The following is a 26,560-nucleotide window of genomic DNA, read 5'->3' on the forward strand; positions in this document are numbered from 1 at the left end:
CTTTCCTGGAACCGGGCTCCAACTTCTCCCTCCTGCTGGGACCATAGATCATTAACATTGTTAATGTTCTCGCTAAAACTGTTTGGAGACTGTGACAAGTCTAATTTGTTACTGACAAACCAGTTGGGAGTGCGTTTAAAATGCCTCAGTCTTGCTGCTGTGCCCTTTGAATGGATGGTGGCTCCTGACAGGTAGACTTGCCATTTCGTTAAAGGATCTGTTATTTCATCAATCTTTTTTAGCTGGCTCCAGAAGGGAAAACCCTCCATTGCACTTTACTTTCATTGCTGCTTTTAGTTTTAAGAAAAAAACCTGTCTTTAAAATACAAAGATCACAGCCCCGTGAGGGAAGGAGACAGCTCTTCAAGGCAAAAGTACTTGATTCCTCAAAGACAGCTATTTTTAATGAAGTTGGATAACTAGTTATCGTGAATTTAGACACTGTATCTGCCTTCCCACCTTTATTTCGATGGTATCACTCCACTTCTTACCTTTTAAATACTCCCAGAGTCATAAGGATGCCAAGAGCTGACCCGAGAAGATTCACATCTCCTTTGGTGAAGCATCCTCATAATCCCTCAGCGAGAATTTCAGGCTGCCAGAAATAACCTGGAGATTCCCCTGTGGGTGATTCTGGGGAGGAAAAGGAGAAAGTGAATATTAAACACGCTGCAGTCAATGTGTTCTCATCACACCAGCACTGCTGCAGAGCCTGAGCCCACTTGCCATTCAGCAGGGCTGCTTTTCCTCCTCAGCTGAGCAATCCCTGCCTGTTGCAGCCAAAACCCCCCCCAAAAATCAGACCTGTTCTCACACTAGAGCACAGAAGACACACTTTTCATTTCATGCAGTGAGGGAAACTGCAGCTCCATCAGAGATTTAGTTGGCCTCAAAGCTCATTTGGAGCTAAAAGCCCTACGAGAAATCCATAATGAGAAAAATCTGATAGTTTAATGCATTCCTGCAAAGAACTGTAATTTGCTGGGAAATGGATGGGATAATATCATTCCTGAGATCAGCTGGGGGTCGGTGTGTTACGTTCCAGCTGGAGGTGTTGGTGCAGAGGGATTCAGTCAGGAGGGGGGGACTCAGTTCAGAGCCAGGCACAGGCTGTGACACCTCTGGGGACACCCCGGGCGATTCTTCATCAGCACTTTAACACTTTATTTTTGATTTCTGATGCCTGCTTCTGGTCAGCATGACTCAGTCCAGTGCTGCAGCTCTGGATGTGTATCCACAGCAAAGCTCCACATGTATTTGCCACAGGAAGACCCACAGAACTCAGACAGGCTCCCGTGGCCAGAGCAAGGCAAAGGGCACTGCGAGGCACAGGATGGACCCACAGGACTCACAGTCTGACCAGGCAATGCAGGAAAGCAGTGTCAGCAGGTGGAGAATTGCTTTTCAGCAATTCCATTCTCATTGAGACAGCTAAGCAAGACAGGTTTCTCAACATCCCTGCCAGTTAAAAGCAGAGCCTTGACATTCACCCACCCTGCTCTGAGAGGGATCACATCAGGGTTCCCCCAGCTCATGGGTGGGTGACCCAGTGCTGCTGGGACCAAAATAACACCTAAGAAATTACTCCACGAACTGTTTTAAATCGTTATTTGCTGTGCAAAGATAAGACACCTTCCTGATACAGATTCTGTGTGTACAGGAGGTTCCTGTCATCAATTGTAACATGGGTTTTCTGCAAGGGAAGGGCTCTTTTTAGCCCTGGATCTCACACACCCAGGGAGGGCAGCCTGGCACTGTGACCCCGTGTTTGTAATAGAGTAACAAAGCTGCCAGAAAATTGAGAGTCACCCAAGGTCAGCAAATAACCAGAGCTGGAGCAGGACAGGGCAGTGACTCCTGGGTGCACCTTCAACCAGGCAAGTGCCAGGAATTCCACAGGTTTGGAATAATCCCCACGGATGCTCCCTGGTGTTGGGCATGTGGAAAAGAGCCAAATGATTCCCAGGCAAGATTGACAAGGAAATTAGATCCAGCAGGAGGAGGAGAACCATCATTACCTTCAAAGGACTCTGCTGCTGCTGCTGTGGGATTGAGAGGCAAACTAAACCTGGCCAGGCCAGAACTAGTGAACTAAAGGGGAAATGCTGAAATACCTCAAACTGCTCACTTGGAGCTGAGGAAAACCAGTGCAGAGCAAATCCACTGCACCAAGGTGACAGGGGAGGGGCAGAGAGCTGAACTGCTGAAAAATCTGTGAAGCCTGAGGTGGGGTTAATGCATCTTTAGGATTAATGCACTCATCATGCACCACTGCCAAGAGGGCTGGTCATAAATTGCTGCAGGGGAAGGAGATGACAGTGGGGTGTCTGTGTGGACTTACTGACTCACAGTACCACAGCATCTGCTGCACAATATGTTTTGAACTTTGCAAAGCCCTGCTGTATAACTCACTTGTCACTTGGGCTCGGGAACAGATGACAGGAGTGCTCAAGAACAGCCCTATTTTAACTTCTTTTTTTTTTTTCCCCCCAAATAGAAGTTTCTAAACCAGCTGTTCTCGTTGAAATGGTGCTGCAGCAAATTGATTCATTAAAAAAAAAATAAAATGTAGTAGAATCTAGTAAAGGTTCCAAAAAGACTCAAGAAAAGACTCAAAACAAGGACCGTGGTAGGTTCAGTTCACTCACAGCAGGAAAACATCCACACCTGTTTTTCAAAGGCATTTGGGCCTTTCAGCTCTCCCTGGCAGAGGGTTTGGGCACAGACCCAGCCCAGGATCAGGGCTCTCTCAGCCCAAAAGCTGGTTCCTCCTGGCACACACATCCAACAAACACCAGGTCACTGCCCAGGCACCTGAGTCACCACCCTGCAGTTCCTCAGGAAAAGGAATCAGCTCCTATTTAGATCTCTCCTGAACTGTCACACTCTGATTCATCCAGGACTCGGGAACAAAGCGTTTTGATCATTTAAAAAATAAAATACAAGCAAAGCAGAGATACTTGCAATGACATCTCTGATGTTTTATAGATTAAGAGAGTCTCTCATGAATAGCAGTCACTTCTTGTGTCATCTCTTCTCTGGCTTGGAGAATTTTCATTAACTGAGATTAGCACTAACTGGAAAATAATTAAACTGCCTTATAGAGTCTGGCCTTCCCATCAGCACTGGCAATAATTAATCAACAAAATCAATAGATTTTAATAGCATTAAAATTCTGATTTACTGCCTTATTCCTCAACCCCACACCTCCCACTTCTATTCTTAGCTTCACTGTGTGCAGGAACATTCCTTAAGACAACAGTAAAAGGACAAACATAGAAACTAAAACTGACCCTCATTTTCACCATCCCTGTAAGAAAATGTCATACTTTTTTCCTCATAATTACCCAGCATCATTCACCCCTGATCTGTGAGTCTGAACTCATCCTTCAGGGTTCCCTGTTAGCTCCACAAAGAGGCTTCTGTGAGGAAGCCAAAATAAGGAGAAAAAGGTCTATAAAAATAAAGGTTCTTCAACAGGCACAACCCCACCTCTCCTTTTGGTCATTGCCAGTTTATTCACTGGCAACAAGCTCAGCCTAAACTTTGTTAATCCCCTCAGAAACGAAGCAGAGCTTTTCTAATCTTTTCTTGCTTCACCTCCTGAAAAGAAAAGAAGTCAAGGAACCCCCAGAATGGACAGTCCTGCTGGCACTGACACAGGCACCCCCTCCAGGAATGGAACAGGCACCTGGGCAATCCTAATTCCTTCTTTGTGCCCCCAGGAGGTGAGTGATGGAACACCAGCCCGTGCTCAGGCCAAAAGGGTCATAATTCTCTCTCACAGCACCCCAGCCCTGCCTGAGAACAGAATTCCCTGCCAGCAGCCAGGCAATGGTCCAGCCCTGGCCCTACTGAAAAATGAGTGGAAGGTCAAAGCGATCCCAAAGACCTCCCCTCCTTAAAACTCATGTTGAAATACAGGCCTATTTTATGGGTATATCAGTGAGAATCCATCATATTTTGAAGCAGGGGTTGGCTCTGGGAAGTGCTGATGGAGAAAGACTCCAGCTAAACCGCTTACTCTGGGATTTCTCTGTGTCCAGGTACTCCATGTGCACAGAAAATGAGATGTATCTCCCTTTCCCCGTGGCAGAGTTTGTGATTTCAGTGCTTTATCTGAAGGGGACAGCTTTAATTCTGCATTTCTTTATGTCTGTGGGTGCTCTTTTAATTAACTTTCAGGTTGCTCAGTAAGCTGAGTGTTCTATAGCCTTTGTTAGAGATGGATTAACCATTTCCTTATCACCAGCAGCCACATTTTACCAGGGCAGCAGCTGCTCCCAGGAATACCTGCACTGGAGACCAAGCACCTCAGCAGAGGATGGAAACCTCAGGCCCTGTAAAACTGAGTTTTACCACTTGAGGATGCAGGAAAGAATGAAATTCCAGGTACTTCCTAAGCCTCCGAGTGCAATGCCTAATCCCAGTAATCCAAAAGCAATCTTGTTGGCAATCTAATTGTGTGTTCTGAGGAGGAGGCTGCAATAACAGTTTGTTTACACGTAATTGGATCCCTTCATATGTTTGTATTGTGCTTATTCCTGAAACCTTTCAAAATTGAAAGGTCTCCTGCAATATTTGGCTTGGCTTTTCCCTCCAACCTGAGGGATTACCCATTATTTTGCACATAATGGCCCAGACAAATATGAATTTTGTATTAGCACAGATCAGAAAGTACAGCTATCCCTCGAGGACCAGCAACCAGGACACACGAGAAAAATTGGGGAAATTGCACTGATTCCTAATTGCTTCTTATTGTGATTTGTTTTCCTTGGGAAGCTCTTACTGTCTGCAGCAGCTTCTCTGTTGAAAATGCAACTCCCTGGGGAAAACAAGGGAAGACAAGACTTTACATTCGAGGCAAGTTTGGAAGTGCCCACAACTCTCACTCAGATGTTTGATTTGCCTCTGCCAACACTGAAGTGTTTGATTCACACTCACTGGCCTCTCCCTGATGCTGGGACAGCTCTTAGCTGGAATCCCTAAATTCTGGGCTGCAGGGAACTGGTCCTGCCTGGACTTTGCTTTGGGGAAATCCTGCTGTACAGGAACAACCTGAAGTCTGCAGTGCCAGTTCACAGCCCTGTCATCCCACCAAAAAAAAAAAAACAAAACCCTCTCTCCTGTTTGCTGTCTGAGCAGACAAAAGCTGCAGCGTGCAGCACCATTTCTGACACCTGTAAAGCTGTTCCAACCAGGCACACGAGGTTTGTCAGAGCAAAGCTGACATTTTAAATGAAGAATAATGATGGAATGTCTAAAGCTGTGCTGCAGGAACGCTCTCAGGCAGCGCTGGCAATTTGAATACAACAGCAACGTGTCACCCTGTGGAAATCAAAGCAGGAGCCCTTTCAGGGGGCTGAACCTGGGGTTCAATCCTGCACAAACTCCAAGTGCTGTGATGCAGAAGGGACAACTCACAAGCCCTTCTTTGGGGGCTCAATGTACGTGGAGAGCTTGGATTGAGAATTAAACTTGTTACAGATGTTCCGTGGACAGAGAGCAGATGGAAAGTAAAGATCCCTAAAAGCCAAAGGAAGTGAAGATTCTTCCATTCTGTTGAGCTGAATTAGTGTGAATCCTTCTTAAGCATTTCAGATGTGTGCAGTGCTGTAATAGCACTAATAATGGTAAATTTATTTTGAACAGCTGAAGCTCATGAAAAAGCTGTAATGTGTGGACAAGCCAGTTGAGAACATAACCCACAGCACAGTGGGATCCTGTGGGTTTTGCAGTAATGCCTGGACCTGGAACATTCACATTGAGGAATTTCAGTGAGAATGTAAAAGATTTTATTCTGCTTCCCTCGGCCTCCTCCCCAGTGGAAGCCAAGCATGCCTAATGCTGTGACATGGGCCCATAGAAAGGGGTTTTAATCCAATTTTCAACCATACTGGCTGCACAGAAAATTTGTGAAGCATATCTAAAGTAAGTGATGCCCAAGCTGAAGACAGAAATTTACTGGGAAGCTCCAAAGGCAGAACCACTTCTCAGGAGAAGTGGAGTGGGGAAGTCTGTGCACATGTGCTTTAATCCCTGCTGAATTCTGGGGGCAGATGTGCCCCTTTTAGGGCTGCTTGGCTGCACAGAGGTAGCTCCAGCTGAGCACTCTGTCCCTCGTTTGGTTTATCATCTCACTAACCCATAATTAAAAATTAGATAGTTAAGTACGAGAAATCCATAAATTCTTTAAACAATTACAGTAGAGAGTAATTGGGCCATTAAGCCATTATTGAATGAGGTCTCCCAGGCCTGCAGTGCCTGACACTCTGCACCCACGGAAGGGCTGGGAAATAGGTGCAATTCCACCCCACAGCCCAAGAAAAGCAGCGTATCCAAATCCCTATTTTTCCCTGGCTCCAGAGCTCTCTGTCCCGTGGTTTGGAGGGGATGCAGCACGGATCAAACCCGGGAGCAGAGGTGTGTCAGCCAGCAGATGGTGGTGCAGGCCAGGCAGCTCACAATTCCAGGGAGCCAGGGGCATCTGGGCTGGGAATAATCCAGATAAACCATGGATACCAGGAAGCACCATCTGTGTGCCCACCTTTGCAGACAGCACAGCTTGCAAAAAGCTTCACTGCAGGGCACGCACGACGTCCCTGGAGGCCCAACAAGCTAAGAAAGGCACTTCTGAGCACTTTTTTTGCACCTCAGCCTCTTCCTGGGCTCTGATTTTCTACCTGCCCCCCTCCCTCCTCCCCCCAGACACGCTGAGCTGCTCACAAAGCACCGAGAGTTTTGTTTAACAAGACAGGTGATGACCCACTTTAGGATTGCATGATTGGCACCTGAAGGGGGGGAGAGATGTGCTTTAATTGCTTGTCTCTCCAGGGAAGGTTTTCAGTAGCTGAGCTGGTGCTGATATGACAGCACTTGGCAGATTTTGTTTTCTTTTGTGGAGCTCTGAGTTTACAGGTCCGTGAGGCCCCAGCTGGGAACAGCTACTGGAATCTGGACTGGAATAACTGTCCCTCCTGGGGACCCATTCCCCACTCCCTTGGGAATGTGCACACCACATCCTAGCTGAGCAACAGCCCACTCTTCTGTAATGACTAATGCTGTTTCCTCTAATTAGCTGAGCTAATTGGGAGGGTCGGGATACCTCAGGTTCAGACCTGTCTGCATCACTGGTTTCCTGACAAATGAAGTCACTTTGGCCCTTGTTCTCAGAAGTGGCACTGAGAGGTGATCCTGGGGATCCTGGGGGGGTCACAGTCCCTGTTGGAGTCAAAAGTGGAGGAATTCTCTGGAAAACTGCATGGCTGGATTTGCAGCACTTAAATTCCATTTCCCCATCCTTCAGTGGAATCATCTGCAGGTTGCCAATAACTGAGCAGTTCCTCAGACCAGAGAGGAATTCCAGTGGGTAAGGACTGAATAAGAAGATGAAGAACAGATCCTGCTCTTCCAAGCAGTTCTAACAGAACAGTGCCACTCTCACTGCATGGTGGGATGTCTCTCACCCCAACACCACATGTTCTGCCACAACACCCAAAGTCCTTCAGCACAGGGGCATCTCTCATGTGCTGGGGGTTCCTCACTGGACCAGGATCTCTTCCCAGACTGGTGCACAGCACCACTGCACTGCAGACTGAGTGACTGTCTGATAACCCAGGTGTAACACGATTTAGAGGTAGCCACAGGTACCCAGGGGAAGTCAGGAGCTGCAGGCAGGTCTGCCTGAAGCCTCAGTTCCTCACATGAACCACTGTGCCATCCCTCTGTCCTTCTGAACTCAAGCTCACAGCTGTCCTTCAGGCTGACTCACATGCAATAAACTGTGCACAGCATTTAACTACCTGGGCTTTCTTTGCCTTCCCTTTGTGCATTAAAGTTTTAAAAGACTGAAAAATGAGAACCGAAAAAATTTCCCCAGTCAGCAACCTGCAATCTATTATGGCAATTAATCAAAGACATACTTTGTCAACTTCTCCTTGTTCTCCTGTGCTTTATGATCATGTTGTTATTTCATCAACACAATAAAGAGGGATTAATCTTCATTGCTGGGAAAATTGTTTTCAGGACTAAGGGCAGCAGCCTTAGCTACGCTACTGCTCTTGTAGTCCAGATCAATCCCTGGGAGCAGAATTAATTTTAAGCTGGGATGCATTCATTAACTTCTGGTGAGTGTATTTTCGTGTTCTGCACATTATCATAATACCAATCTGTCAGTCAGGGAGGCACATTCCACAGTGAGTGCAGGGTGTGAGGGCTGTCTGCAGCTGAGCAGAGCTCGGGGTGGCCCTGGTGACACCTCCCAGCCCTGCCCTGCTCTGCTGCTGAGCACAACTACTGCACTCATCACACTGCTGTGATGAACATGCTGCAGAGAAGGAACCATAATTTTATCTGTCCAACATCCCAAATTGTTGTTTCTAATCTGGAGGCTGTTTACCCAGCACATCCTTCCCGGGGCAGGTTGGCATCCTCGGGTGTTCTGAGACCTGTTGTCAGCACTGGCCCATCCAACCTGGTCAGGAAGGCTTCAGGGTTTGGGAAAGTCCAACTAGGACAGGACAGGCAGGATTTCCTGCAGCCACAGAGCCCACCTTGACCCTCCTGAACTCCCATTCCCCTGGGACAACAGCTCAGCTCAGGCTTTTGTTATCCCCAGAGCCTTGCTGATGGTCCTGGCTGGGACCTCTGCTAAGTGTACTTGGGAACTATCCAAGTGACATCCCAAATCCTGCCTGGGCCACTGTAAGCTCTATAAAAGCACAATATTCAGTAACTTAACAGAGCAACAGTTTTTCAAAACTCACAACATCTGCAACATCCCAGTCACTGTCCCAAATTACCACTCGAGCTCGTTTCAGTGGTCAAAGGTTTGTCCTCCTGTTCTTAGCAATGCATTTCAGGATTGTCCAGACATTGGAAATGACTGAAGTATCCACAGGGTAATTGCAGCACCCTAAATCTTCACACTGACAATGGAACTTCAGAGCATCAAGTTTACATATTCTTTGCTTTTCTCATTACTCAGTTTGGCCTCACCATTGGCTCACTGCCCACAAGGTATTGATTAGCCACAGAATCTCCATGGCCAGCACTGTAAAACCAGCCACAGATTTACATTCTGGGGAGAAATTCTGACAGGGCCAATAACAGCCTGAACACCTTGTAGGCTCTTTTATTACTGAGTGGATAGAGGGCTCATTTCACCAGCTCAGTAAATAATTGCTTTTAGCTTAGTGTTCCTGTAGTTAAAAGGTTTTACAAACAAGACTCACTCAAGGAAAAAAATGCAATACCAGCCTTGGGTACCTGCACTAATACACAAAGGTCTTAGGTGTGGAATAAACTAATAACATGTTTAGCCCCAAAAGAGCTGCATGATGTGAAATTCTCAGGAGAAAGCTTTGATCAGCTTGTCCCACCAAGCAGGAACATTCTGTGCTCTCCTGGTCTCCAACTGTATCCCACCAGGACAGAACAATGCAGGAACATGAGATGCTCCAAGAACAGGCACAGCAAGAGTGACTTCCTCTAATTCTCACTCCCAGCCACTCCCATCCCATTCCAAGGGGATGAATTCCAGCTCTCCAGACCAGCTCAACCCCTGCAGCAGGAGCCCCCTCTCCAAAGCTGTTGGCCAGCAAACAGCAATTCCAACAGTTTCCCCTCTCGCTGTTCTAATAACAAAAATCAGGCCTCAGAAATCAGGTTTCCTTTGGATGCCTCAGGCAAGTGCCTGAACCAGCAGGAGAGTACAAATAATTGCTGTTACGGACAAACAAGGAACTCACATGCCCGGGCTGCTGGCACCAGCCTCATTCATCATTGATTTAAGAACATCAAGGCATCAGAAGGAAAAATTCCTACAGCTCAATAGCTGTAATCACCTCCCACAATATCTAGTTCCCTCAGCCCTTACAGTTTCTGTAAACTTTCCCAATAGCTCATGATTTAGAAAAAAACAACCTGCCTTGAGTTATAACTCCTCTGTATTAAAGTGATCATAACAGATTAGTGATAAATACAAAGTAATTGATTTTTTTTTTTCCATTTCCTCCCTCCCCCAAACAAGCCTAAACTAATAGCAATAATCACCTGGAAAGTGTTGCCCTTGGGAAGTTTGTACATTCCTGGCAGGAAAATCAATTGTTCCGAGGACAAATTTTATCTCACGAATTAATCATCTCTCCCTTCAATTACTGTATCACACCACCATCAACGCTGTTCTGGGTGGAAAGTTTGCAGGAGGGCATCTTAATTACCAAATAATGCCATACAGGAGCTACCAAGCCTCATGGATGGGCAAACCCCCCTGGCAGAGCACGGGGTGTGACACTGCCCTGCCAGGGATTCCTGGGAAGCTGCTGCAGGGATTTCCTGACTCAGCATCCAAACTGCACTCCACAGGCTCAGTGGGGGAAGGCAACTGTCCAACCTGAGCTGCCGGAGAGGTGACAGCCCCTGCAGACACAGTTTGCCTAATTATCAGGCTTTTCATGTTAAGAAAACAATAATTGGCCTCCCCGCTGTCCCCTGGGGTGGGAGGAAATGAATAACTCCCTGCCTGGCACCAGGGGGGTTCCCTTTGGGGGACACTCCCCAGACCTTCCTCCTCACTGCTCCAGCATTTACACCTCTCCCTGAACCCCCCAGTGCTGAGACATCCACCCAAAGCAGAGCTGGGCAGGTACCCGCACCAGGTTCAAGCCTCTCCTGAGGTTTCCTTTTGTTTACAAGGGCACACATTCATGAATACCTGCCTCAAATTCTTAGTTACTATAAACTGCAACTGCTCAGCTGATTTATATCTGCAAAAGGATTTAGTCCTTGAGCTCGAATTTCTAATTCCTCCCCTCAGTAGTAAAGTGTAATGTGTGTTTGGTGAGAACAAGCAGACAATGACTGAGCTGCTGGTACACAGAGCTACGAGATAAATTATATTTATCATGTGGTTCTAACCATGTCACTTCCACAGTGCCCAGTAATTAATCTCCCATAACTCTTATTTCACTCTGAACCTCTGAGTGGATCCCAAGGGATGCTGTTGAGCATCTCTGTCAGGCAAGTGCATCCCCCCCTTCTTTCCAACAAGCAGCATTCTATCTCCTCTGAAACCTGGGATGAGACTCTCCAGCACTGCCTGGTGAGGGTGAGGGGACCTGTTCCAGGTTGAAAGACAACTCCAAGTTGAACAAGAGGTCAGGTCATGTCCCAAACTGACACAGCCTGTGGCAAACCTGCTTTTACCTTAAAGCAAAGACTTTAATTTCTGCCAAAGAGTCTCCGTGTTGCTTCCTCTCCTCCACACACACCCCCAGCCTTGTGCAGCCCTTGAGCAGAAGAAGAAGTAGCAAACCTGGGTTTCCTGCTGGGAGAACCACTTTTCCCTGTGCTTTCCCAAGGCTCAGTTCAAGGATGGCAGGAGGCAGCCCAGGTCCAGAGCAATTCCCTCTGGGAGGAGGGGAGGACCCTTCCCTGGCTGCTGCTGGGGCTCTGCTCCTCCCAGCACACACATGGAGTGAAGCTAAACTGCAAATTCCCACTTTTAATATAAAATGTCCCCTGGTCAGGTCACCAGAGCTCAGCAGGCACAGCAGCTCTGGGGGTGCCCAGCACTGGGCTGGGGAAAAGCTTTCCCACAGTCACTCTCTAATAATGTTATTTAAAGAAGCCTTTGGGGACCCGAGAAAACTATGTATTTTAAACATTTAGGTATTATTAGTAGTGAGCAGTAGAAATGATTGTTCTGGAATAGAAAAACATTTCCTGGAAGAATCTGTGCCAGCCTTAATTGCACTCCCATTGTATTTTATCTTCCTGCTCCCCACACTGAGACGAGGGGTGGGTGGAAAATAATTGGAACAAGGTGAAAATGAGCACTCATTAAATTGCAGACTACACAAGTACTCATTCCATGTGAGAGGGCTGTAAATATGACTTTTAATGAAGTTATGACATGCTTGCCAATAAAAGTCATTTACTTCACAGTATTACAGTTAATTATACACAGCTGGAGCCATTTATGGCCCATCCCTTGTTAACTTTGCCTGGGCTCATTAACCCTTTCACAGCCCTGTGCTTCTGGCACCTTCCATGCAGGAAGTGCAGGAGCTGTGGGAGAAGGAGTGGGACTGTGGAAACTGCAGAGGATCCCTGCAGAAGTACAAATATTCCAGCTGGAAACCAAACTGGTTCAGCCCAGGCTGTGTCAGGAGCTCCCAGTGCCCACAAGAGAGTGACAGGCTTTGGCACTGCAGCCTTTAACCATCCCTTTCCATCTCATTTGCTTCTCTCCTGTTCAGGAGATAACTCACTGCCCAAGCCACAAACTCCACACTGTGATCCCTGCCAGCAGAGCACCCTGCATTCCAGGAGGAATCCCCAGCTGAACACAGGCATCAATCCCATTTCCTTTAGTGCTCCTTTGCAACTTGCAAAGTTATCCATTGCTTTCCTAAATTAATTATCAAATCAAGAAGCCAAAAGTTCATTTGATGACAAGATTCAGAAGCTCCTCTGCAATGACAGAACCATCACCTGTCATTTACTCACATCCACCACTGCACAGCAGGAGAATTTTAAAGGTCTGGGGTTAAAAGGCACAGAAAATTATCCCATCAACAGACAGGCCCAACATGCTCAGATACCCAAACTCATTTCTCACCACCTGAAGGGCAGAACCACCAGGCTGGGAGGAAAGTCAGGGGACAGGCAGGAATTCAGCACAGAACTCCTGCCAGCTGTTTTACTGCAGGTAAACAGTTTTAGGCCACCTTATTTTACTATTTATTGCAAGTACAAAAAGCTTCCCCATTTGCACTGATGGCACACGTTGCTTTTCCACCCCAGGAGCCCCTTCCCTCCCACCTTCCCAAACAGGGCAGCTCTCCAGCTTGAGCCAGAACATGTTAACTGAGCACTTCTGCTAGAAAAGAACAACTCTGATCAATCCTTTCACCCCCCAGAAATCTTCTCTTAAGAGAATAAATGAAATACAGGATTTACCAGGTGTTGCTGGGCAGATTTAAAATCCCTGCAACCAGGAACCCACACGGCCCACAGCAGCCCTGCTCACAGTCACCCAGGGATTTGTTTCCCTTTGTCAGAAGGCTTGCCAGCACAAACCTTTATAGTGGCAATAAAAGGCATTAAACTACCCCATAAGCATTGGAGACAAGCAGCAATCCCTCAGCTCTGCTCCTGAGGAGCTCCCAGCCTGCTGCCTCCTCTGTTCCTTTCACCTGCTAAAGAAATCTGGAAAACAGAACTTTTCCTGCATTTTTTTTTCTAGTTTGACACAGTCAATGACAGGTCCTTTGTGCAGTTCCTAAGGATTCTCTAGCTCTCACACCACAGACTCCTCTTTTCCTGCAGCATTCACCTTGTTTGGAAGTTATCTTGTGTCGTGATCCAACCTGCTGGCAACACATTCAAACCCAGGACTTGTGTTATTCTAAACTGAGTAGCAACCAGATCACAAAAAAATAAAGGATCCAAACTGTCCATCCAGCACGTCAATCAACCTTGGCACTACAACATAATTTGCTCCAATTTGATAATGAAGACTAATTATCCCAACAATTCAGCATGACTATCTGTTCCTGACCACTGCAAACCATCCTGCTGCTCCTCAAAATCCAGTTTGTTCCTTCTCCCTTCTCTTACTTTAAGCTCCTGGCTGTTCCAAGTGCCTTTTATTTAAAGAGAAATTGGTTACCTACTGCGTGGATTTCTGCAGGGAGCCCTTTAATGTAGACTCTTGCAATTTTCTCCAGGAATACTCTAATAATTACAAAGACTGGGGACTTGCACTTTGTTGTCTAAGAGAGAGCAACAAAAACACGGTGAAAACTTACCTGTTAAACTCCCCACGGAAGGAAAAAGAAGGTGTGATGAAGCCACAGGGTCTTCTCGAGCAGAAATGGGGTGGAGAGGAGCTGAGACCACTGGGATTTAGTGGGGTCTCAACAACTGGGAGGGGAAAGGGAGAGAACAAAGAACTTATGAGGGGGAAGGATTGGAAGCAGCTGAAAGTCATGAGATGATAATGGCAGGTGGCTTTCAGGGCTCAGTGAGAAGCACCTGGAACCACCAGTGACTGACCACAGCCCTAATTTATAACACAAAACACCTGGTCAGTGACTGACCACAGCCCTAATTTATAACACAAAACACCTGGTCAGTGACTGACCACAGCCCTAATTTACAATAGAAAACACCCTGAACCATCAGTAACGGACCACAGCCCTAATTTATAACCCAAAACACCTGGGACCATCAGTAACGGACCACAGCCCTAATTTATAACCCAAAACACCTGGGACCATCAGTAACGGACCATACCCTTAATTTACAACAGAAAACACCTGAGTCCCTCAGTGATTGACACCCCCCCCCCCCAGTTCAGAACAGAAACCCATTATTTTTAATTCACCTCCATGAGTTCAAGCACACCTTTAAAGCTGAGCACACCCTCCTGCCAAGGGCTTTCCCTCTCCCAGCTCAGAGCAGGGACTGGAGCCCTGCTGGCACCACCTCCCTGTGCCTGCTCACCCTGCAGCCCCAGGGCATGGCTGTTCCTGCTCAGAGCCCTCTGTCTTCCTTCTCCCTGACGGAGGTAAGTCGATAAAAGTTAAGTTTTAAGCTTTGTCCTGCTGGCTGCTCTGTCCTCAGGCTTTTGGAAGGTGTTTTCAGGCTCGTGTTTCCTGTGTTGGTAGTTCATAGTCAGGTCTCAGACAGACCCCCAAGAGCCTGCACTCCAACTCCTGTATTCCAGAAGCACACAAGAATCACCTTTCCCACCCTTGATGTGGGAGCCAGGGCTAAAACACATCCACCACACCCCAGAGAGCAGCTATGGCACTGGCACCACTTCCCTCTCCATGGAGGAGCTTTAAATTCCAGGGTTTAACTGCTCCCACTGTCCCCATGAAAGCTCTGCTTTGCTGCAGAAGAACATGATTAACAAAGAAAGCAAATGCTGCCCTCCCATCACTCCCCCTCCCCGTTATTAGAGAGGCCAGGAGGCAGAACCAGCCACTGCAGCTCAAACACTGAGAGGCCAGTGGTGAAATGGTAATTAGAGAGAAGGAGCTAAAACTTGTAAAGATGAAAACTTCAGGAAATCACGTTCTACCAGGCTGGAGTAGTTAAAAAGCAGGATACAATATGTAGGGAGTGATGCCTGATCTGTTGGATGTCTGTCCCACTGGAGGTTTTTAAGGAGAGATTAGAGTAACACGTGAGGAGTGCTCAGTCTTGCTGATGCTGCCTTTGAACACATGACCTCAAGAGACTCCCTTCAGCTCTGTTTTTCTGTAATTGCATGTTGTGAAGGGCTGTGAAATTCAGCCTTTACTGAAAGACAAATGTAAAGCTTGAGAGAGTGCCTGAACATGAATATACCACTCCCTTCCTCCCCAGAACCTGGGAAAGGGATTATCTGGTGCTCCTCTCAAGTTCTCTTAGGAAGCCTCCTGAGATGCTGCAGGGATTAACACAGCACCAGAGGGTGGTCTTGGGCTTTTGAAATCGTAGGAGAATTTGAACAGCCAGGCAAGGAAATAAATTTGGAGCTGCCTGGGGCTGTGTTCTCAGGGTGACTTCTTCCACCCATCAGACACTTCTGGGAGCTGCTGCAGGTCTGCAGCCTGAGCTGGGAGATGTTGGCTGACCCTCCATCCTGGGGGGGACTCAAAAGGGGCTCAGAGGTACTTCATGGTCTCTTACCACGAGGTGAGAGGATTATTTGGGTGGATGAACCCTCCTGGGATCCACCCAGGGAATACAGGCAGGTTGGGAATGGCATTTGAGGGATGTGAAGGAGGTGGGATCACCTTTTGCTGCTGAGGTCCATTGGTGGCCTGTGGGAGGCAAAAGGGCAAAATATTTTTCAATATTCACACTGTATCACTATAAGAACAGCTGCCTAAGGAAAAGAAAAGAAGTCAGATTTGTAATGAGTTACTGTGACCACTGTGGAATTCTTTGGGGCCACAGGAAGAAGGAAAGAGAAATAAGATTTCGATGTTACCCACAATTTAATTTCTTTGATTCCTAATCCATCTGCAGATTGTGTTGCTTTAGATGCTGTGTCTTATCAGGGTCCCTAATCCCTCTTCAGAGCAGCTCAGGGAGGGCTTTTCAAGCAGGTGTTTGGGAAATAAGGGAGGAACAGGGATTACCAAGAAAGGGCTGATCCAAATCACATCCGAGTGTGGGTATCCAGAGGAGCAGGGACCAAACCAGGCCCCCCTCCCAGTCGTCAGAGTGTAATTTGGAGAGTGCTGAGTTTAATTTGGCAGCTCAGCAGGCCCAGCCACGAGCAGGGGCTGTGCAGGAACATCTGCTGGGAAGGGAAATGCAGAGGAGGCAGAAAGAGAACCACAGCAGTGCTGCATTTCCAAATGGTGCTTTTAGTTCACAGGCAATGCTTTTGAAGTCCTCTCCAGCTGAGAGGTTGTTTTTTTTTTTTTTTGTTTAGAGATGTGGATTCCACATTCAGGTGCAGGGAGATGGTACTTACCCTGTTTGTGAGAACCTGCCAGCTGAGATGAGGGGATGCTGTGGCTGCATTTCAAAAACCTACAGGAATTCTCTCTTAGCCGTCTGTTTTTATCAGAAAAATTAAATCCAGAACACACTTGCACCCCAAACCTGCAGGCTGACTGAGCCAAAAGAGGGGACAGTTTGCTGTGACCCACAGGAGTGTGGGACAGCCAGAACTCCAGCTCTGCAGGCTGAACATCCCCTGGCTGTTCCACTGGTGTTACTGGCACTGCAGGGGTGATTTCAGAGCCCCAAACCTGGCTTTGGGAGCTGACTGGGCTTTGGGAGGTTGCAGGATGTGAACACCTTGCAGTCAGTCCGTGGTGGGGACAATGTGGAGACTGGGGGGGTGTAATTTAGTTTATCTTCACAGCAGCAGAACTTGCTCTTGGCATTTAGTGGCAGAGTGTTGTGGAGTACAGAGCACCACTGTAGATGTGGTCCCTGCACTGAAAGCTTAATGATAAACACCCAGAGACCTGCAAACAATCTTCATTTAACAGCAGGGTCACCTGCAAGTTGCTGCCATTGCTCAGGGTTCAGAGCTCGAGCCTTAAAATATGTGTTGGTGCAGCTCTTTGAGTTAAATAAGTTTGGGGTTGGTTTGAACTAAAACTAGTTCCAGAAGACCAAAAGGGAGTTTATACCAGCCTATTTCTATTCCTGCTCAGAGGAATAGCAAAGCAACAACCCCACCTTTATTCTGCTCCACCTTTATCACTTCAGACAGAGCAGTGCAGTGGAGTGAAGGATCTGATGAATTCTGGCTCAGGGGGCCCAGAGAGAGGCAGGAAAACGCTCCAGCTTTGCTAATTTCCCAGGGAATGATCAAGTCAGGGTTGTAGCAGCCTCTGATAAGAGGGCTCCTGTTTACAAGAGAGCCCAGATAACCTGCCTTTGTTTTAATGGCACCTTTTTCATCCTCAGTCTGGGAGTCTGTCATAGCAAGGGGCCATAAATTACTGCCACAGCTGCTCCTGCCCACCTTCTGGGGCCGTGTGTGACCCATAAATCACACTGGCACTCCTTGCCACGGCTCTTTTAATGCTCTTCCCTCTCTCCCTTCCTCCCTCTCTGTGCTGGGAAGCCCAGCAGTTCCACCAGCAAGGAAGGGAAAGCAAACAAAAAGAGGCAGCAGGAAGCAGAATGTGATCAGATTTTGTGGGGAGAGCTGGAGGTGAACCCCGTGGGGGTCAGTGGATCTGGACACAGAGTCCTCCCAGCCCTGGGAGCACTTTGACAGGTGGGGGTTGCTGAAGGGGTTGGCAGTGACAATAAACTCTTTTCCTACAACCTCAGCAATAGGGTTGGTCCTGGGAACCAGTTCACTGCAGATTTCTTTCCAGAGATCACTCCGTGTTCTGAGCAACCACATGTTCTAAAGGAAAAGGAATTACATGAACTTTTGGGGATAACTCTGAGTCCAACTTGGTTGGTGGGCAGGTGGTGGCCCTTTAGAGGCCCCTTTTCAATGTCACAGTAACTCACAGAGAGAAACAGAGACACAAAAGTCTGTAAGAATTCACTTCAGTGCATTTAGATTTAACAGACTCTCCTGAACTACCAGCATTCTCTTAGCAAGGAAATTGCTTAAATGATTTATATCATAATTTTCCCTCAGATCTCCTCATTGGCTCACTGGACAATATGACAATATCACAGATACCTGTTTCTGTTATTTCTTATTTCGTTATTCATTTTGCTTTTCGTTCTGTTACATTTATTCCATTTAGCCAATAACATCTCTGTCAAGTGCAGTTTAATTGGTATCTAAGGCCTAGTCTGCATTTTCATTTTACTGGAATAATAATGTTGCTAAGGGGTGTGATTTTCTTTTTTTTAAGAAAAGAGTTATGCTGCTATGAACTCCTGGGTGGATGCAATGAGGTTGGTATAAAAGTGATTTATACTGGTTTACTTCTTCCCCTACTCCGTGGTAATAGCAATCTAATTATAAAGTATGTTTATGCTGACACAATCCTATCCACAATCAGGCTTTATTTTTTTTTTTCATTCTTCATTTGTCTCAATGCAAATTCTGCTGGGGGCTAAAGGCACATGCACACACACACACAGCACCCAGCAGCAGCATCATCAAAGCCCCGAAAATCCATTTGGTCGAATTCATCAGAAGATAATTCTGTCCCTGGGGCTTTAATCTCTGAAGAGCAGGATCAGTTTGTGGGGATCGTAACTGCTTGATTTGCATTGCAGCAGTAATAAAAGACTCCCACAGTGCTTAAAAAAATATGCCATTTATGGAGCTTCCTTTCAGAAAATAGGATCAACAGCACAGTAAAGTGCTAAACTGCTGTTACTTAAAATGTATGCCAGATTAATTTAACCCTCAAGGTTCTGCGTGGGGCAGATCAATAACACACGGGCAGAGGCAAGAAGGACCAGCTGTGGGAATCACTGAGCCAGGAGGGCAGGGGCTGGTTCCCACGTGGGCTTTGTTTGACTTTGGGGCTCTTTTGTTTGCTTTCAGTGTGTTTGTTTGGCTTTGGTGCTGTTTGTTGGGTTTCTGTGTGTTTGTTTGACTTTGGTGCTCCTTTGTTTGGTTTCAGTGTATTTATTTGGCTTTGGTGCTGTTGGTTCAGTTTCGGTGTTTGTTTGGCTTTGGTGCTGTTTGTTTGGTTTCAGTGTGTTTGTTTGGCTTTGGTGCTGTTTGTTTGGTTTCAGTGTGTTTGTTTGGCTCTGGTGTTTGTTTGGCTTTGGTACGAGTTTGTTTTGGGGTGTGTCTGTTGCTCGCCTGTTTGATTTTGGTGTGTGTCTGTCTGGTTTTGGTGCCTGCTTCAGCCCCTGTGCTGGCTGAGGTGCCTTCCTGGGACCCATCTGTGAGGTTGGATCCAACCCTGTGCTCTCAGTTAATCCTGTTTTGGTTTGGTTTAATCTGATTAAGTTTCTCGGTCCCACTCGAGATTAAAAACCACGACCAGGAAATGCTTGACTAGAGATGAAATGCAAGTGGTGTTTTCTGAACTGCTGGGTTTAGAGAAATGCTCTAATGTTGTTGCAGCCTGGCATTAAGACTGAAGAAGGGGAGATGAAGAGCTGTGGTGGCTTTTCATCTCCCAGGATGAAGACAAACTGAAAGGATTCCAGTAAAAGTTGCCTGAATTGCCCCTAAGCCATTAGAGCAGGATCTAATTCTGGGATCATACTGAGCATCCTCCTTGAGGCGTTGGCCACAGTGGGGAGCTGGGAGAGGAGGAATCCTGCTGCTGGGATATGAATGCCTGACATTCCTACGGGATGGGAGGTGATGGAAGAACCTGGCTGGCTGCAGGGATGTGCCAGCTGGTTCCCTGAGCAGCCCCTGCTCCTTCCCTGTGTTTGATGGGCAGGGAAATCAGCTGGGACGTGGCTGGGGCTGAGTGGCAGGAACACAGGGAGGGACCTCAGGCTTTTCCCGGGTGCCACAGGACAGCAAATCGATATCCTGCCTGTTCCAGGAGCAGAAGGAGCAGGGAGTTCAGCCTGGAGCTGATGGCAGGGCGGGGACAGAACTGCCTCGGCTGCTGCTGCCCTGACAAATAATGACAGAAAATGACTGAGGCGTTTTACAGGTAATGCTGCAATCAAAATTATCCCGGGGGCTGCTTGGTTATAGCTGGGCAGGGCCTGGCAGGGCTCAGGGCCAGAGCTCTGTGGGATGCACAGGGAGGCAGGGAAAGCTTGCACAGAAGGGGCCAGCAGGGATCTGAATTTGGGTTTGCAGGGCTTTAGGATTAAGTTTCTCTGGCCACTCCAGCTTTGTTAAACTCCTGCCACTGCTCACCTCTGGCACCTGCTTCCCCCAGGACAGTGTTTGTGGGGCAGAAAATGAGCATCTCTCTGCAGTGAGATGGGCTGTTTGAAATTTTAAACCAGTCAGTGCTCTCTTCAGTGTGACAAAGGCATGAATAGCAGCTTTCTTGCAGTATTCGAGTTATCCTGTGTATTTTTGGGATTTTTCCTTTCTTCAGTCACTCTAAATAGAAGGTAAAAAACGTGAAGGTCCCCCACACTAACAGGCTTGGTTCTGGGCATTGTACCAAAATGGAGAGCTGGGAGTTTCTTTTGCAGTTTCAAAGACCATACTTTCTGTCTCTGAGGAATGTGTTGAACGAGTTAGCATCGATTCCAGTGCAAAAAAACCAACCCAGCAGTGCAGGAAGTGCATCATTTTCCTCCCTGTGCTGCTCCCCTTGGCCTGCAATGACCACAGGCTGTTGGAAGGCCATAATTCCACCAGGGAGTGAAGTTACAGCAATAACTGTGTGCGAAGGCATCAAACATTCATGGCCATATCTGAGGCTTTCTAGTCCATAAACCTTCTCTGAACTCAAGTAATAGAGTTATCAAAAAGATAGAGCAGCTGTTCATCATGACTGTGTGATACTCATGGGCTTCTCTGGAATGTTCCCGTGTATTGAGTACATTGGTATAATCTGGGCTATTGTAAAATACATTAACCAGTACCCAGCAGACCTCAACTTTTGGCTTTTTCCAGTTTGGAGGATCAGCACATTATTTGGTGCAAACTTTTTCTTTTTTTTTGTCTGATTCGTGATACTTCTGGAACATACTGATTGTACAGAAATTTGCAGGGTTGTTTCTTCGCTGGTTTAGTTGAAAACCAAAGTGTGCTCATTCTAATGTTTTCATTCATTTCCAGGCTCTTTCAGAGGACATTCTCGTGCCTCTGCTAAGATTGATTAAATCTTGAAACTTCCAAGTGTTATTGTCTTTCCAATAACACTTGGACTGGAGCTGTTGGCAGAGCTCTTCAGTGTGTGATGTGGTTTAGGGGGAGCATTACATGACCTGAAGTTTTCTGCACAGCCACTTGCACGACTCCACACCCCAGTCAATGAGAGTTCTGTTCCTGTGACCCAGGTCCTGCTGGTTTCCCAGGCTGTGGAGTGGAGCCTGTGTGCTGTGGGCCAGGGCAGATTGTGCACAGCAGCACGTGCTGGGCTTCTCCCTCCCTGCTCAGTGGGCACTGCAGGGCTCAGGAAACACATATGGGCGGTGCTGTTTATAAACACAGGTTTAATAGAACCCTGTAAAGTGAGCTTTGACATCAAGTTTTGCCACAGGAAAGCCCAGAGGGATAACAAAGCCTGGAGGGGATCCAGTTCTGGGTGAACTCCCCACCCCTGAGCTCAGCAGCTCTTACGGTCAGATTGTCAATACAATTCATTTGTCTCTTAATCTTTATTTTATTTTTTTTTGGGGAAACAAACCACTTCTGGTGGGTACCAGAGAGAAAGCTGGGCTGTTCTTCACTTACTCCTTCCAACTGCTGTTCCCTCGTGGGAGTGTGGCTTGTGTGAGGGACAAAGGCAGTTCCCACACGTGGGTATCTGCTCTCTGGCTGCACTCAGTGACAGTCCCGAGTCCCTAATTAGGCTGTTAGTGCCACGCTGGTTCTGCCTGAGTGCTCTTTAGAGGTGTGAGTTAAAGGGCTCCACCGGCAGAACTGGAGTCAAACCTTTGCCATTTCGGGTGAGTGTTAAATTTAATGACCCTTCTCGAGGCTCTGCCCTGCCCTTTAACCACTGCTGTGCCAGGGGCAGGCTGGGCACCAGCTCCTGCTCTGAGCTCCAGGAGGAGCTTCAGTCGTGGCCTTGAGAGTGAGTTTCTAAGGCCAGCAGTGCTTTTTGTGCTTTGCCTTTGTTCTGGGCAGAGGAAAGGGGGTTTCCTCTCAGCCAGAACATCGTGTCCTGATAACTGAGAGCTGTGCAGGGAATGCTCAGGGACAGGGGTGGCTTGGAGGGACCTGCAGGGAGGGACAGGGGTGGCTTGGAGGGACCTGCAGGGAGGGACAGGGGTGGCTTGGAGGGACCTGCAGGGAGGGACAGGGGTGGCTTGGAGGGACCTGCAGGGAGGGACAGGGGTGGCTTGGAGGGATCTGCAGGGAGGGACAGGGGTGGCTTGGAGGGACCTGCAGGGACAGGGGTGGCTTGGAGGGACCTGCAGGGAGGGACAGGGGTGGCTTGGAGGGACCTGCAGGGACAGGGGTGGCTTGGAGGGATCCAGCACCAAAGCAGTGCTGGGGTGGCACTGCTGGCCCTGCCCCTGCACTGCATGGGCACATCTCCTCCTGGGGATACTCCAGGAGTGCTTTAATTCCAGTGACACACTCCTTGGACTAACACAGCAGCAAGGAGAGGGTGGGTTGGGTGCTGTAAAGACCCCTGTGTGTGCCTGCTGTCCAGGTGACACGGGGCACTCCTGAGGTGCAGCCTGTGTCCAGGATTTACCTGCAGGCAGGGCCAGCAGTGCATCATGTTTTGCACCTGGTAGCAGTGCTTGAAAGCATTTTGATGGACAGGCCTTGCTCAAAGCCTTGTTGCCTTTCCAGAGGTCTGGGCACCTCCTGTTTCAGTGTCATCTTGTGTGTGTTCTCTTTACATGCAGATTGTGCTGCTGCCTGTGGATCACGTTGAACATTTCACCCTCTGCCTGTCTAAACTTTTGAGCTTTGCAGTCGCAGACTGTGCACGTAAATAATTTATGAAAGGCATTATATGGATTTTTAAGTCTTACCCTTTTGGCATCTGCGTTTTCATCTCTGAATGTTACTCATGTATGGCAGGGCTGTGATAAATGAGCTTTTCAGGGAATTGGTTATGGTGGATTTTGGGAGAAAGCAGAAGTAGCTGTTACTCACGTAAATATGCAAAACTTTGCTGGTAACAAACTAGAAAAAAAGGCTAATTAGTGTAATTACTGTCATTATAATTCTAATTTAACTGCATAGACTTGTATTGCAGCAACATCAGAGCTGTCACATTTGCAAACTGCATAATTATATGTATTAAGTACTGTCTCTGTTGCATCCAATATATGGAATAGGCTGTTACCTTAAAGTGCTCCAAAAAAGAAGTCAAAATGTCACTAAAGGGCTGACTTGATCCCCTTGATTTCTCTGATTACCAGTGAAAGGTGAAACAAAAAGCTTGTCTAAATAAACGTCTTCTAAAAATTTACCTGATAAAACCCAGAAATAGGTGGCGAGCTGGAAATGCTAAATGAAATAATTCAAAGCTTGTCAACCAGCTTCAAGCCCTGGTGCTGCTGCTGCTTTTCAGAAGAGCACATGTCAGCGTGGCAGTGCTGCAGTCGTGTGTGGGACGTGCAGTTCCTGGAGAAGTGCAGGTTTAGGGGAAGTGGGAATTTAAAAACAGGCAGAAAAGTTCTCCTACCTCGGCCAGAACCTGCTGTAAACTGAGAGGTCAGTTTGTTCCCCAGGCAGGGTTACATTCTCTTCATTTCACTGCCCAGTGTTTGGGAATTGGGCTGGTGTTTATCCCAGGTGTGGGGGCAGTGATGGGGATGCTCCTGTGGGATGCTCTGGATCCTGCTGGGAACAGGCACAGCCCAGGACCTCAGAGCAAACCCCTCCTGAGCTCTGCAGCTGAGAGACCTGAACCAGAGACTGCAGCTCTGACAAGGATGAAGGGAAAGCTTCAGTAGGAACAGACACGAGTTTTGACATGACCCAGATCAGACTTTGATTCTGAGCTTTTTAACTTGGTTTCACTCCCCGAGCCCGTGACATGCTGCACACCCTCTTTGAGCCCCCAGCCCTCTTTCAACAGTCTGAGGAAGTGCATCCTGTGAGACTTCCTTAGTTAATATGTATTTATGCTTCTGGAGCACTCTTGACAGTTTGTTTTCTCCCCCTTTCTACATAAAAAATGAGTTGCTTTTGTACCGCTCAGCATTGTGTTATGAATATTAATCCAGAGGGTTTATTTTTGTTATTCTAAATCTGCCTGTATCCTTTGTAAGGAGAAAAATGGGACATAATTAATCTCTCTGTTAATCTTGATATTTGCATGGAACAAGAGAAACAAGCTCTTCAAACCACTTGCTTGACTCTTAAGAAGTATTTACGTTGCAGTTCAGAGGGAAACTCGAGGGCTTATTTATTTATTTATTTTCACCGTCTAAGATTCAATACACGCAGTGGGAGGCAAATTTTCTAATTCCCAGTGAGTTTTATCTGGTTCACTGTGGCGGCTGGAAGATGGTTTCAAACGTGTCTGCAGGAGAAGGAGCGGGGAGTTCCGAGCACGAGAACAGACTCATGTTGGTCAGAGAACGGTGGATTTGTGCAGGCTGAGCTTAAATTTCCTCAGAATCCTGAGCAAGGACACCCAAAGCAGTGCACGTTAGTAGGTGCAGCAACAATTGTTTGCCAAGACAAGCCCCTGTGTGTTAAAATTTCTGAGCCAAACTTGTCTCACTTCAAAGCGCCGCGGCGAGGACGAGGTTGGCCCTCCATCTGAAAAGGAAATTGGAGCAATATTGAGTCTTTTGGAAATGGTAACCCCGCTTTGAAGGCTCCTGTTTTATGAAAGGTGCTTTGAAGGTATTCATTTACTCTGAAATGAATTCATGCCATTCATTCTGCCACTCAGAGAATAAGATATAATGGCAGTGGCTCACGATTGCTGTCATCTATCCACAGTTCATTACAGCCCAGTTAGGCTGAGGGGACAGAGCATTTGTGAAAAGTATTGCCTGAAAAGAAAGAGGCAGCAACTTTATCTGTGAAGAACTGAGCCTGTTCCTCTGGCAGCCCCTGCAGCTGATGTTTGCAGTGGGTTTTGTCAGGGGAAGCTGCTGAGGCACTGAGCAGAGCACTGGGACAAAGGAGCCAGCTGAGCCCAGCTGAGGGTTTCAGCCTGTCCTGGCCCATCCCAGCCCATCTGGGGCTGTCCTGCATGGAATGGCTCCCACCAGCCCAGGGGAGCTGGGAAACTGGGAGGGAAAACAGGGCTTTGCTCTCGCTTCCACCAACCAGATGGGAGTGAATCCCAGCAGGATCTTCCTTAGAAGCTCATCCCTTTGGAACAGATCTGCCAAACTGCTGGGGTGTCCCCTCTGCTCTGCCCTGGGAGCTCAGCCAAAATACCTGGAGCTGAGGAGGGAGTTTGATGGGCCTGGGATTTGTTTACAGAGGGAGTTGGATCCCTCTTGTTACTAAAATCCCTCTTTTAGGAGAGTGGCAGTGTGTGACCAGAGAGGATCAGTGGAGCCCCAGTCACCTTCCTGTGCAATGCTTGCAGGAGTGTTTCCCTGGGTAATTTTCCATACCTAAGCACTGGTTTTAATACGGTTTTAATCCTCTCAACAACTTCTCTGTACATTGAAGAACATGCAAAATAATAATATACAGGCTACAGTGGACACCTTAGCTGGGAATATAGTTTCTCCCCAATCTCTGAAGAGTAATTGAGTTAATAACTAGTTAACTACTTGCTAATGTATAATTTTCTCATTTAGACAAGTAAGTTGTAATTAACACACATGGCCTACAGATACATGCAGGGCAGGGTGTGGGGGAGATGTATCTAATTTTCCTCCCTCTTTTTTCCAAGTGTGGATAGATTAGAATGTCCTGTTCTGTGGGAATTACATTTTAATGAACTGTAATATGTACAGATCCCTTTAACGAAGGCTTTTTTTTTTTTTTAATCAGCTCTTTTAATTACGAGGATCAGCTCGAAGCAAAAGGACTTGAAAAGCTTTGCATTTAGAAGAAGGAGGGTGGAGGGGGAAAAAAAAAAGGTGGTGGTGGGGAAGCTCCCCAGCCAGGGGAGTGTCCTTGCACTGGGATGCTGCTCAGCATCGTGCCGTGATTCGGGGTGGGGAGGTCTCCAAACATCCCCTGCTGCTCTTGGAGCTCCCCTTCTTTCCTTTTCCTCCAAACCCTGCGAGTTCTCACTCCGGGAGTAGCTCAGGGCTGATGCTCCGCGCTTGCAATGGCGCTGTCTGTCAGCAGGGGTCCCTTCAAGCTCGTCAATATTCTGCATTTATTTATATATATGTGTGTGTGTGTGTATATATATCTATATATGTGAGGGATATCACAGAGATTATCCTGAATGAAATGCCCCGTGTGAACGTCCCAGGTTTGAACTTCATTTTTCACTGGTGTAGTTTCAAGGAGTTGACTGGGGGGTTTTGTTAATAATGGCCTTTAAAAAGGGAAAAAAAAAAGAAAATTAATAAATCTGTTGATGACCCGCGTTCCAGAAATCTAAAATAACTG

The sequence above is a fragment of the Manacus candei genome, unplaced genomic scaffold (assembly GCF_025592945.1).
Source record: "Manacus candei isolate 608988 ecotype Guabito, Panama unplaced genomic scaffold, ASM2559294v1 h1tg000084l, whole genome shotgun sequence".
NCBI lineage: Eukaryota > Metazoa > Chordata > Aves > Passeriformes > Pipridae > Manacus > Manacus candei.